Below are 11,846 nucleotides of genomic sequence, written 5' to 3'. Positions count from 1 at the left end.
ATTTGGGGGTCTATCTCAGTGTTGGACCACTTTCCCAGAATATTGAGACCTGGGTTTGATGCCCAGAATGATAAGAAGGGGCAGAGGGTAGAAGAGAAGGAGGAGAGAAGAGACCGACTGCATCAGATTTGGGGGTTTTCCTCCTGATTCTTCACGTGTGTGCCTGTGCATACCGAGACCAGAAACTGACACTGGATGTCTTCCCCAGTTGCTTTCCCCCTTATCTTTGGGGACAGGCCTCTTGCTGCAGCAGGAGCTCACCAATTTTGCTAGATTTACTCATCAGTGAGTCCCAGGGATCCTTCTGCAGTCTCTCCCCAGTGGTGGGATTACAAGCATTTGCTACTGGGTCCAGCTATTTTTGTGTGGATTCTGGAGAATCACACCCAAGTGTCTTAAGTTACTTTTCAATGACTATAATATAACATCATAACAACTTAGAAAAAGATGGGTTATAAAACTTATAAACAGTTAAAAATACACAGTAATTGTGCATGTATTGAGGTGAACAATTTTCCAAACCATATTAATCAGCACACAAGAAAAACCAAGTTGCAAAGCAACTTGTAATTTCCAGCACTTTCATGAAAAACACATAGTAACTCTGTATATGTATACAAATGCATAGAAAAGTGCCATGGAAAACAAATAACAGTATTTTAATAGAGATTTCCTTAGAATAAAGTGGTATTTATGTGCTCAGTGGGGAATACAATCATTTTTAACTGTATTTATGCCTTGTACTTAAAATGTTTATATTACACATCAGTAATGTTTATACTGATGTGTTACCTTAATAACTTAAAAATAAAAATTAAACAATGAAAAAAATTATAAGCTGGGCGGTGGTGGTGCACTCCTTTAATCCCAGCACTCGGGAGGCAGAGGCAGGTGGATCTCTGTGAGTTCGAGGCCAGCCTGGGCTACAAAGCAAGTTCCAGGAAAGGCGCAAAGCTACACAGAGAAACCCTGTCTCAAAAAACCAAAAAAAAAAAAAAAAAAAAAGGCTTTAATTTGTGGCTCCAAGGAGGCCACACTTCCTAATCCTTCCCAAACAGTTCAATCAAATGGGGACCAGAGAGTCAAACACATGAGTTTATGGGGGCCATTTCATTCAAACCACCACAGCAGGTTCTCAAGCTTGCATACCAAGTGCCTTACCCACTGAGACATCTCCCCAAGCCACATTCCGATCATTCTTCCATGTCAAAACCAGTGTCAGAAAAATGGTGACAACAGAGGCGATGGGATAGGGAGAAGTACAATGCTTCCATTCTGATCTTTACAAGTATTAAAGATGGCTGACACAGAAGCCTGGCTGCTAAGCAGTTTCTCTAACCGAAGGGGCAGCTCACCTTGGAAAAGCACTGGATTAAAATTGAAGCTAGCAAGAGCAGGTGAGGCACTTGCTGCGCATGCTGGTGACCCAAGTCTGATCCCTAGAAGTGGAAGGACACAGTGGCCCTCTGACCGTCACACTCTGAGGAATGAATAAAATATTGGATCTTTTTAAAGATTCATTAATTTTTATTTTGTGTCTGTGAGTGATTTGCCTGTATGTGTGTAAGTGCACCATATGTGTGCCTGGTGCTGGTGGAGGCCAGGAGGGGGCATCAGATCCCCTGAAACTGGAGTTTCGGGCACTTGAAAGGCACTGTGTGGGTGATAGGAATTGAACTCAGGACTTTTGCAAGAGCAACAGAGTGCTTTTAACTGCTGAGCCATCTCTCCAGCCCCCTTAAAATAAAGTTAAACTTTTTTTTTAAGCTGAGTCGGGTTCAAAGAAGTCAAGAGAGCATAAATTAGGACTATCCCCGGTTTGCTGAGCTCTCACAGTCAGAAGCATTTTTGAAAAGTCCTTTCTTTCTCCCTGTCTGATCCCTCCCTGGTCACACAACTCAATTTTCCAGACTCCAGCCGCATGGCTCACCTGCAGCACCTTGGCTCAGAGCTGAGCTGCTGTGCAGTTCTGGCCCTCCCTCTGCACCCAGGCCAGCCCTCTCAGCCTTTCTGATTACTGGATTGGTTTCTTTGGCCAACTGGCATCATCAGGGAAAAAGACACACGATGCTTTGACTGCACTAATTCTTCATATCAGCCTCCTCCCCCGGCCCTCCCCCCTGGTAAACCTTGATGTTGGCTTTGTTCTCTTTTTCTCAAGCATGACAAACAAGTGGTTTTTCTTTTTCCCTTTAATGGTTCTTTCAACAAAAAAAGGTAGTTTAGGGCTTTCTCAGCGGCTGAGAGGTGTTTCTGCTTAATGAGGTTTTTATTCTACTGTATTGGTTTCCCTGAAAAGAAATTATGAGCAGCAAACAGCTGATAATAGAACAAGACTGGAAGAAACAATAACCAAAAGAGGCAAACATTAATGCAGCAGCAGATGCATTCGCTGGAGCTGGGGGATTAAACGCCACTTCCCTTCTCCCCTGGCCGCCATTGTGCTAGTGAAAAAGTGAGTGTGGGCAGTTCTGCGTGTGCGAGAGATATGGCTATAGATACAGACTCAGCTAAACTACCATCTGTGGAGAGAGAAGGGTGGAGAGCCCAGTCTAGACAAAGATGAGTGAAGCTCAGAGTGCCGGGGTTTACAAGGGCTGGTCGGTTACCATGGAAACTAATTGGAGCTAATAAGTAAAGGGACATTTTAACTGTGGGAACAGAATAGGAGGGGCCATTCTTCAATATCACCGTTACCTATTAATCTTTCATTTTAGGAGTGTCCTGCCTCAGTTTCTAGAATGAAGCAATTCATTCTGCACAGAGCTTCCTCCTGTTGCTGCTGACTTTAAAATGCTGGATCTCACCTTTTGAAATGCGATGTATTTTGAGTTTAGATCTTTCAAGACAGAATCAATTTCACTTTTTTTTTCCTTAAAAAAATAAACTGTTTGCAGATGGCAAGGAGAAAGCAAGGGAAGTAATGGAAAATTCTTAACTTCTAAAACTGACACTCCACAGAGCAGGGAGGCAGGCTTCAGGGATAATGGGAGCGGGGACCTTAGCTTCCAGCACCTAACAAAAGCATTTTAGAACAAGGAAAAATATGTCTTTGTGGACTCATTTTACAATCCACCTGAAAGGTAGGACACCCAGCCACTGCGAAGAACGCAGAACAAGCAAGGGCCAGGATCTATGGCACCCTTGTACTTCTTATTTTAAAACTAGTATTAAACAGGATGAATAGTTGACATGATCAATAAAAAAGAAGTAATGACTAAGATGTAATGAAAAGGCCTACAGTGGAGAATAGAATGAAATGTTTGCATTAAAAAGCATTTCAAACAATAATGTAAGTCAGAGACAGGGCCACTTGGGAAACGTCTCATAGACGGGGGCTTACAAGCTCAGGGTGGATGAAACATATTGATTTAACACCTTTACAGTTTCTTAAGTTTTACTTTTGTAACTCAATTTACAGTTTAAGAGATTGCAAACTGGCTTAATAATGTCTCCAGGGTCTTCCACATATACGCAGTTGAGGCAGTCCAGATTTCCAGACTGAGGTCTGGCTGGATTAACTATTACCCCCTCCTCCAAAAACAAGAGGGAATAAAATTGCCCTACAGTAATTGGCACTATTAAAATTTTATGGTGCCCCAGGGAAGTGTTAGGCCTGTCCTACCAGTGGTATTGTTGACAATGTCTGTGTTGGTTATGCATCTGGATATGGGTGCGTGGGAGTCAGTAGTTTAGTGAATTTGTGATATACTGTAAAGCACCTTATAATCACTTCTGGGAAGATAATAAGCAAATGAAATCAGGACTCCCATCTCCCCCTCCCCCTCCCCTTTCTTTCTCCTGGCAACCCAGTAGGGGAAGATGTGACTCTGTGTGACAATACCACTCCCCTTATCTGGGCTTCAGAAACTTGTATCAGAAGTCACTGTGAGCAGCTTAATATAATATCCCACAAACACCCAAAACAAACAAGCCAGTCTGATCCATGTCGCTTGCTATTGAAATAATTCTATTTTGATATTGGTATGCCAAGTATTATCTGCTTATTTGGAATCTGGATTTTAAGAGTTTGGGGAAGTTTAAGCCCCTTTCTCACTCCCATAAGTGATCATCTTCAAAACCTCAAAAAGTGTAATATTTAAATGTTAGCTTCCAACAGGCGCCGTTAGGAAGTGGATGGTATTTAAGATTCTTCTTTACTCTTTAAGATTATCCAAATTCCTTAGATGTCTGATGGAATTTTTGAAAGGATAAGATTTTTTTTAAGTGATGAATTTATTTCTCAATATCTTCTTATACGTAACAAATGTAACCCTTTTTCTGACTCGGGTTATCAATGTAATTACTTTTACAAAAACAGTTCAGATAACCTTTAAAAAAAAGCAGCTAAGAAGAATGTTTTAAAACAATTCCAAATTGAAAACATTTCAAAGCAAAATTGTTAATGAGATGCTTGAGCTACGTGGATGTTTATAAGCGCAATTAACTAGAAACCAATAAAAATAATCGCTGGCAGAGTGTAGCCTTCTAGAACCAAGAGCTGCAATCCAGCGATGTCTGTGAATGTGGGAAGTGATTAAAAGCCACCTTTATCTAGGAAAGTGTGTGCTGTTTTACAGAAGTAGAAACGAAATGACTTTCATTGACCGTCTCTGGTTTAGCATGGGAGACAAGAGTCCAGTGAGAAAGGAGAAGTTTCGGCTCAAAGCTAAGACACCCCCCTCCAGCATCCTCACCGCCCCCCCCCCCCAGCCCTTCCAAGAATGTTGGAGGCAGCCGAGCCGCCCCCGAATCAAAAGGAGGTAGGAGTTTAGATTTCAAAATGTAGATGTCACATTTCAGTGCAAACTACTCCCACATTTAACACTTTATCAGCACGACAAGACGAATCTTTTATCTCCCGTGGGGTGATGGGGAGAGCGGCTTGCTGAGGAGATTGCCCTCAATTGATGGGCTGTAAAAGATTTTTAGTGTTCCTGGGCATCCCACCGAGAGTCCCCCTCCACCCTACCCCCATCCCCCCAGGAGCACAGAGACTTGTGAAAAGTAACGCACAACTGGCCACCAGAATAATTCATTCGCTCTACCTTCCCTGCCGCACCTCCCTCTCCTCCTTTTTGTAGCAGTCCTTTCTCTCCGAAAATCTCAGGTTACTTTGACCGGGGAGTTCTCAGACCTCCCGTCCCTGCCCAGCCCTCAGCCTCCAATCCGTAAGAGACGCTCAGCCCCAGCAATTGGATTGGGCAGCCTGTCTTGACACAGCACTGTGCTGAGTGCTTGAGGACGTGTTTCAACAGATGGTTGGGGTTAGTGTGTGTCATCACATTCGAGTGGGGATTAAGAGAAGGAAGGCTGCCCTGCTGGAGCTGTGTGGTCTTCTCCAAGTGAGAGTTGCAGGCAAATCCAAGTACTTGGCTTTGGGGAAGAAGAGAAGGAATTCATTTGCAGCGGTCACAAGAAAAGCAGTATTTCCAGGTAAAGTAAAAGACACCAAATCAAATCTCAATCTCTCTCTCTCTCTCTCTCTCTCTCTCTCTCTCTCTCTCTCTCTCTCTCTCTCCCCCTCCCTCTCTCCCTCCCTCTCTCCCTCTCTCCCTCTCTCCCTCTCTCCCTCTCTCCCTCTCTCCCTCTCTCTCGCCGTAGTTTGGAATGTAATGCTAACCCAGCACACTTGTCAAAGCCGGTGCTCGGCGTTCCATCAATGCCGCTATTGTACGGCTGACAGATAACAGTGCACATAGCTCCAGCTTGGCTGTCTTTGTAGCGCTAACGCTTCTCGAGCGTGGCATTTGAAGGTGTAGCGAAGAAACTGCCTTTGGGAGCCCGGGTGCCCTTGAGATCCCCGGTATAGGCGCGGAACAGTAGGTGCAAATTGCTCGCCAAGGATGGACAAGGCCAAGAAGGCATTTGTTTTAGTTTTCACCGTTAAGAGTTCACTTTGAAGCTGTTGCGTTCTCCTACTCGATACGTAAAGGTTCTTTTAAGGCTTGATGGCTGGCTTGCTGGCAGAGTCGGAAATGCTTTGTTAACCGATTTGTGCAAGGTAGATCGGGTCGATTTGTGATAGAGCAAGAGTGGTTTTTAATCATTTTTGGAGACTGACTAAAGTCTGGGAACTCCTTGGGAAAAAAAGAACTGGCTACCCTCGGTGCAGCCTTTAGGTCGGCTCTGAAACAAAAATGCTTAGAGCTGGAAGAAAAGCAAAAAGGGGAGGTAGAAGGAAATCGCTCTTTAACATAGTCCAGTTGCAGCTGCAGGGGGAGCAGATGGAGGTAATTCACTTGCAGATCTGTGTGTGAGTTTTACAAGTCAGGAAAAACTAAAGTAGCCTATCTGGGATGGATCATTAAAGTCACTACATTTATAGGCGTTACACAGTGTTAATTAAACATAAATAGATGTTCAGCCTTGGCTATAAACAAATAAACAAAAAGGTTTTAATTACAAATTAGTCATTGGAAATTAATGGTCATCCGGGTGCCGAGCAACAGTAACTGAGCTGTCATCTGATGCGTGGCTAACGGCTCTGCCAGAATCACCAGAATCACCCACCAGGGTTTAATTGAATGGAATATAACAAGGGACGTTCGATGCTACGTCTTACGGCATTCAAAAAAGTTTCAAACTGGTGCCTTCTTATTTGAGGGATTAAAATGGTATTTTTACTTTTCAAAAAAAAAATGAGTGAGTCTGGGTTACTTCTTTTACTGCACTGAAAGACTGATTTGCTTTCTGGGAAATTATGTACCAGTGCTATGGGGGAGCCTGTGTCTACAGGGAGAGAAACGCAACGTGGTCCTTACCCTTTGCAGGTGAAAGGTTTTGGTACACAACACTGCATCTGGACTGTTCAAAAGTAGGAGCTGGGTAGTAGGCAGAAAAACAGGTTGAATGCATGGGACTCTGATTTGATAGTTCAGCTGCGTTAAGGTCTTTAACATTCTGTTTCAAGTTGCATTTTTGTATTTTTGTAGCCATAGTGCGGACTTGAAAAAAAAAGTTAAGACTAAAATGATATCCCTGTATGAGGCTGAGGTGTTTTTCAGAATGTCCTGTAGCCAAGGTTTGAACCTTGGCAGTGAAAACAACATTCTCTCACCAGTGATTCTGAGCGTTATCGGAGTCCCAATATTACATAACTGAAGTGAAATGGGACTTAGTTCATCAGCTGAAGTCGCTTGGAATTCCATTCATTCAATGTTGGTTTTGCCGTGAAACTAAGGTTTCAAAAAGTGAAGAGAGAAAGGGAGACTAATGTCTCCTATCATATCAGGATCGGAGCCCCTTACAGCATGGAGCAGGTAAGGAGCTAACTGACCAGGCTATTCTGGTACCTCTGTAGCATTATTTCAGGACAGCATAAAGTCCTGTTGACAGGCTGGGTTTCATCCAAGGAGATATCCCACAGTGGTATTCCACCAAAGGCAAGGACAAGGGTCTGCTTATGAATGGAGGCCCACAGGAGCCCCAGCAGCCTATGTCCCCGGTGCTGTGCTGGAGACTGGTCACAAAGTTGCCTGGTCAGGAGGTAGACAACCTGGGAGACACCTGGTCTCCAAAGAAGCACCCACGCAGTGCATGGGGTGCCAACAAGACATTGAGAGTTAGGGCATGGTAAATTCACACCTTGAAGACACAAACTTGTGTTTTCGTCCCCCTAACAAAGTAATGTAAAATAACCCAGGCAACTGAAAGCACTGACTTAAAAGACAGTGCCCACGGGGCAATCCCAGCTTCTTGTCAAAATCGGGATCTATCCGTTCCAGATGGCAAACACTGAGAGACTTATTTGTGGTAACTTCTACATAGCTCAGCTTGACATGCAGTTTCTTCCTGACGGCACTATGCTACCAACACATGAAGTTCCCATCAGTGCTCTAACAGCTGTGAAAGTGTTTGAACACACAGGGGTCCCTATCGGGGATGTGAAAAATGACCTGAGACGGGTGGGGTTCTGTGTGTCCTGGAGCTGTGTCCTTCCATCTAGATTTGAATTAAGAGGACGTTTCCGAGAGGTGACGGGAAAGCTGGATTCATGAAAGTTACAAAATGTATATTTATGACAGAAGGGATTACTGATACAACATGAATCGGGGCCTTGACAGGGTACATGGCAGGTTGAATAGAGGCCTTCATCAAGATGCTGAAAGGGGTTATCTGTATTCTGTTTCCTTTGGGGGAACTTGACGGGCCATCAGACAGGTTGCTGTTGCCATCTCCATTGTCATGGTGTAGCCAAGTGGCAAGTGTGACACTTTTCCTTCCCTAACCCCCTTGCACAGAATAACGTTTGGGATTCGAAACCCCCCTGCCCTCTCAGCCCACAAAGCAGTATTTTCTCGGACGGAGCTGTGTATCTATCATATTAGATCTCCCCAACCTTCTTCGCCATGTGAATCAGGCCAGCTTATGGGTCCAGTCAGGACATCTGGCTCTTTTTTTCTGCATGCAAAACTGTGCAGAGCACAGAGTGAATTTAAGGGGATTTCGGTTTTATAAGCTGCTCTAAATATTCATATTTTTATCATTATTGGCCTTGGGACAAAGAGGCTCATGTGTAAAATTAAGTATGAGGCCATACGATGAACTCACCTATGTTATGTTAGGTTCATGAAAAAAAAAAAAAAAAAAAAAAAAAAAGAAAGAAGGTATTTTGCAGGACAAAAAAAAAAAAATCCCTGAAAATATGTTTCCTGTTTAAAAATATTTTCAATTCAGTCTCACTATGTTGGGGAGGAAGGGGAAAAGCCTGTGAACTTCCCCTCAGCCTTTTCCCTCCACCCCCAATATTTCCCTCTCCCTACAGCCAATCTGTCATCAAATCCTGTGAGTCCTTCCTTGAAAATGTCTTCCACATCTGGCCTGCAGCTACTGCTCCAGTGCAGTGATTCTCCACCACATGGGCTATTGTGACAGTCTCCTGACCGGCCCCCTTTGTCTCCATTTCCCTCTTTTTGTGAATGTACTGGAGACTGAAGCGAAGATCTCCTGCACATAAAGCCATACATGTTCTTCACTGACCTACACCCTCACAGGCTGCCCACTGGTATTTAGCCTCAGTTTTTCCAGCCATATTCCCCTTCTATCCTATAAGATCAAAAGCTGTGTCTTGCCTCCAACTAAGTGCCCAGGTCAGTGTCCCCACCTTCTAAGTCTCTCATGACTCATTTTTCTAGCTTGTTGAATGGGAAGTGAGCTCATAGCATGTATGCTGTTCATTTGGGGACCTCTATGTCCTAAGCAAGTGTTCTCCGCTGAGCTATACCCCAAGCCCACAGGGTTCTTTCTGATTCTCCATTCATAAGCCCGAGTGTGAAAAGGATCATTTCACTCATCCTCATCTGTTCACTCATCCTTCAGAGTTTTAGCTTGATCTCTACATTCTCCCACAGGCTCCCCAGCCTCTCACACTGATGGCAGCCTTCTGTAGATGCTGCTCCTCAGCTGGCTAGTTATGATTGTGCCTAGCATAATGGCTCTATTTTACATCCTGCTTTGTGATTTGCTTATTTTAACATGTTGATGACACAGTTAAGGTGACAAAGACTAGCCTGTTTTATGTTCATCTCCACAGAGGACATAAAGAAATGTGTGTTCACTAACTCACAGAGATACTCAAACATTGAAGGCACTTTTTAGTAACCCCTTTCAGAGCCTTTAATCAACTCTTTTTTTTTTCTTTATTTTGTTTTTCATATCAGGGGTTCTCTATGTAGCCCTGGATGTCCTGGAACTTGCTGTGTAGACCAGGCTGGCCTTGAACTCAGAGAAATTCGCTTGCCTCTGCCTCCTGTGTGCTGGGTTTGAGGGTTGTGCCACCATCAACCTAATTAATCAGCTCTTTGTGCTTCCTCCTCATCCATCCATAACCAAAGAGGAACAGGGATGGAATACCATTGGTTTGATTTTACAAACCCTTAGGGGAAGCCCCACTTTTAGTCAAAGTGTGAAATTATTGTCCCAAATCAAGACTGAGTGGTAGATGAAAAATTCCCATCTGCTTCAACATTCCTTGATGACTCTGATAGGACTTACACCTGTGAGTTGCCCCTCCATCACTTCAAATGCCAGTGATGGCCGTAGGTCTGGATAGCCCAAGGCTGTGTTCTAATCCGGAGAAGATACTACTTATCTATGTGGCGTTGAACAGGGGAATGAGCAGAGCAATGGTGAGTTGAGTGTCCGTAAGATGGATATTGGGGTACTCACCTTAGAGTGCTGTGAACAAAATATCCCATGTAAGTATATCACTGCATGTCTAATATGAAATTAGTAACCATGGGAAGATGGCAGGTGTACTCGTGGCCCTAGGTCTACAGTGTAGGAAGGAGCTCATCCTTGTCATGCCAATCATTCCTTCTATCTAGTCATTTGGTCTACTCATTTAGCATTTCCCAACGCAGGGGAAAGTAAAGAAGGGGGGCTGGAAAGAAGGAAGCAAGTCGTTTTGGCAATGAGGGATTTGAAGCAACTGTGTTGATGAGTCTGTAAGGTTCACCCTGAGAGCCAGCGCATGCTGTTTGAGGAGCAAGGTCCCAAGTTCAGCACTTAGGAAAATAAAGAGCAAGGCTAACCAAAGTGGACCGTCCTGCAAGATCCTTTCTCTTCCTTCTGGCACACAAGCTAGAGAGAAAACAACAAGGCTGAAAAGATAGCCAGCCGGCTGCTCTTTCAGAGGATCTGGGTTCAGTTTCCAGTATCTACATGGTGGCTCACACCATCTGTAACTCCAGTTTCAGGGAATCCAATGCTCTATTCCAGCTTCCTCAGGCATCAGGTGAGCAAATGATTCACAAACATACATGCAGAACACACACACACACACACACACACACACACACACACACACACACACACCAAACCAGACCCAACAAACAATTTAGGTTAGGCTTCCAGAAAGAATTGGTTAAGAAAGACAGCATCTAGGCAAGGCAAGGGATCGTCACCTCCAAAGTAAATTTAACACAAAGCTAAATGCCATCAGCCTACTTCCCAAACTCGTACCTACCAGGAAAGGTGGACTCTTCCATTGGTACCTTTTTTCCCGGAAGTGCAACTGACCAGGAAATTCTCTCACATAAGCTTTGTCTTCTGCTTGGTAAAATGTACTCGTGAATACTGGTCATTTAACTGGTTTTCAGGAGCCTGGAAAGGTCAAAGGGCCTTCTTTTCACTCCAATCACCTGGGCTGCCACTGCAGTGGGCCTAGAAATGAGAAGAAACTAGAAACATCACCCCCACCCCACCCCCACAGAAACCGAGAGGCTGTGCCTCTGTGCCTCACTTTCCCCTGCAGACTTGTCTGTAGAACTTGGAAACAGAGTTGACACTTACCGGCTGGACTCTGTCTTCAGCGGTAGCAAACAAGCTATTCTACTTTGCCTAAAATATGTGGCTCCTGTGTTCCCATGAATAATGTACTGACGTTTTACTAATTCATAAAAGGCAGTGCTCTATTTTCAGTATTAAAACCTTGCCTTGTTTGGTTTGGTCTTGATGAGACCTTACTACCAGCCCAGGCTGCTCTCAAACCCATGATCTTCCTGCCTCAGCCTCCCAAGTTTGGGATTACACGTACGTACAGACTTACACTGTCACACCCACCTTAATATCTTTTCTTGTGCTCTATTTTTTTTTTTTTTTTTTTTAACAACACAGGTACAAATGTAAGAAACAATTTCCAAATTTCTAAACTGTGAATCTAAGGGACAAAGACACATACATCTGTTTAACTGCAGTGGCTGAGGTTGGTTCAGACATTGTGATTCGGGGCGAGATGTCTTTATCGTCATTCTGGAAATTCCTGTTGTACAAATTCCAACATTAGGTTGCGAGTTAGAATCAGGAAGAATCTGGGAACTGCCAAGAGCCAAGCGGCTCTGATT

The 11,846-nt window shown here is 44.0% G+C and overlaps 1 protein-coding gene across 2 annotated transcripts in view; it reads left to right on the top strand.

The window, feature by feature from the left end:
• The first annotated feature begins 5,152 nt into the window (after positions 1 to 5,152).
• The window catches only part of Sulf1 (sulfatase 1), a 162,511-nt gene continuing 155,817 nt past the window's right edge, over positions 5,153 to 11,846 (top strand). The window contains exon 1 of one of the 2 annotated variants that reach the window (XM_059254000.1): positions 5,153 to 5,436. The gene's annotated coding sequence lies outside the window, so the exon portion shown is untranslated. The remainder of the gene's footprint in view (positions 5,437 to 11,846) is intronic. The other variant, XM_059254002.1, reaches the window with a different exon arrangement.

This window comes from Peromyscus eremicus, chromosome 2 (genome assembly GCF_949786415.1).
Source record: "Peromyscus eremicus chromosome 2, PerEre_H2_v1, whole genome shotgun sequence".
NCBI lineage: Eukaryota > Metazoa > Chordata > Mammalia > Rodentia > Cricetidae > Peromyscus > Peromyscus eremicus.
Note: the sequence above shows the minus strand (reverse complement) of the source record. Positions and strands in the feature narration are given on the sequence as shown.